This window comes from Trachymyrmex septentrionalis, unplaced genomic scaffold (genome assembly GCF_001594115.1).
Source record: "Trachymyrmex septentrionalis isolate Tsep2-gDNA-1 unplaced genomic scaffold, Tsep1.0 scaffold24, whole genome shotgun sequence".
NCBI lineage: Eukaryota > Metazoa > Arthropoda > Insecta > Hymenoptera > Formicidae > Trachymyrmex > Trachymyrmex septentrionalis.
Window position 1 is genome coordinate 426,158 of NW_017305397.1, and position 2,442 is coordinate 428,599.

Genomic DNA, 2,442 nt, shown 5'->3' on the forward strand with positions numbered 1-2,442 from the left:
CTTTTCTCTTTTTCATTTCTTGGAATGGACCATGGGAAAGAGAAGCACTCTTTTTCTCATCGTCTTCCTTTCGCCTTCCTTGTCGTCCAGTTTCTAATCTTATCTTAGAAATCGGATTCGCAGAAGGAAATTGATATCTTCCACGATTTGATATAGTTAAAATTTGCGATTGAAGCATTCTATGGATTCATAAATTTATGTATGGATGACCGAGATTCATTTTCAGAACGAATCCTAGAGTATGTGATGGAGGATTGAATTTTCAAAATAATCTACTCATTGCCAGTAAAATCAGCTCAAATATTATACAATCATGTACTAATGGAAGGATAAAAAAAACATGAGTATTCCATTTGCAAATGTAGTTATCTCCATTTGAAATGTTTTTTTTTTTTTTGCGAGAGCGAAAAATTTACATCTTTACATAATTTTTTATTCAAGCTATTAATCAGATCTAGAATCTAATTCTAGAATCTTGTTTTGAAAAATTAAAAATTTATTTAGTTTAGGAAAACATGTATAATATGGCATGAGAAATATATATTTTCTATTTATTAAAATACTTCCACTTGACTGCTTTTGCAGCTAAAGAAAGCATTTAGCTGATTTTGAAGATCATTCATGTTGATGAAAAAAATAATCAAATTTTAAAGTATTTATTGAATTAAATAGAATTTTTATATATCCTTTTAAAATATTTGTATTATTCTCTATTAATCAAAAAAATTTACACAACATATTTATTCAGTTATTTATTAAATCACATTTAGTTATTTATTGAAAAAGTATAATGCTTTTTCCTCTTTTACGTTTATACAAAAAAGTAAAAATAAAATATGAATTAAAAAATGAATTATAATATAGATTACACAAAGTAAAAAGAGAGGGGGGGGAGGGAGAACTTTGTTAATCTATTTTTTTATTTTATAAGATTTGTCATTTTTACACAGTTTCAAATATTCAATTTGTAATTTAAATGCTAAGGCATCCAATTGAATTTCAATATCTTATTTTTTATTTTTGGATTTAGCGACATTTACATTTCGATTTTTTATGAACAAAATATTATATATAAGATAAATAACGTGGCTTTATGAGTTCTCTTGCAATTAGAAACAAACATACTAAAAGCATGTACGCGCATATTCGCAGATAAGAAATAAATACCGACCCGAGAGAGAGTCGCTAATAACAGTCCGCTTTGTATTGTGTTCTGTGCTATAAATATAAACTTGTAAGAACGGGCCACTTCAATTATTCTCGATTTTGATTATTCTAGATAAATCCGACAATGTTAATAAAAATACAGAAAATGCGAAAGCTAATTTAAAAATTTAATTTTCTACACTACAGTATTTTTTTTATGAAAAACAAATGATTAAATAGTCCGATAAAAAATATTTTATTTCTGTTATTTCCGTTTTCTAATCCATATAGAAAGTGCATAATGTTAAATGAACGCAGAAGTGATCTAATTAGAAGCTGGACCGTTACTCGCGATCGTTCCGGCTGTCCTTTCTGTTTACATGGATTTATGGTACTTACGTTCAGAACGACCGACAGAGTGGCGGCTCGTTCGTTTGCGTAATGCGAAACGGTGATCGACTAGTAGCCTCTTGGTTTGCACACCATATGGCGTCAGCCAGGCAGCGAATCACAGTCTCCGTGCCTCGTCGGCCGCAAACGAGATGCCCTTTTTGCGTCGGATTCCTTTTTTCCATCTGTCCCTCTCCCGCTGTTCTTCCGCGCCGACTGAAAGAAGGGTGAGAAACTCGAGAACGAACTTTCGGTGGCGCGATCGCGCTTCGCTTCTAATTATTGAACGTTCGCCGCATAATTGTTTTAAATACAGAGATGCAAACCTAAAATATTTTGCTACTATAAGAGGCATCAATAATTTGTGCATATTAACGATTTATATTAATTTAATTTAAAAAATTATTTTAATTTAATTTAATTAATTTAATTTAATTATTTAACAAATAAAACAAATTTTTTCTATTAATAAGTACTTAACTTTACCTGCAATCTAGATTTTTTTTTAGCCTTTTAAGGGAAATTTTACTCTTATATTTTTCTGAAATAAAGAAGAGTAGATTAAATAAAGGTTTCAATGTTTGAGCTAAAAAATTATTTGGTAATATACAATAACAGAGATGTCGGAAAGTAACTCTGAGAATTTTTTCGCATTTTTTAAAGCTTAGAATATTAAAAAATTCGGACTAGGGGGGGGGGGGGCAAAAAAGGTCTAGAATGTAGATGGAGTGATTAAAAATATGATTGCAGACGGAGGATTAAGTATGTACAAGTTTATATTTTGCTCAAATTAGTAGCACTACTTACATTTATTTGGCGAAAGACACTATCTCGGTCTTTTCTATGAAACACCATATGGTATCGTAAACGGCGAGGAAAAAGAAAGGAGGCAGGAATTCAATCGCG

The 2,442-nt window shown here is 30.5% G+C and overlaps 1 pseudogene; it reads right to left on the reverse strand.

Annotated features, from left to right (window-relative positions):
• Positions 1–1,721, reverse strand: part of LOC108748590 — a 5,731-nt pseudogene extending 4,010 nt beyond the window's left edge.
• Positions 1,722–2,442: the final 721 nt, after the last annotated feature.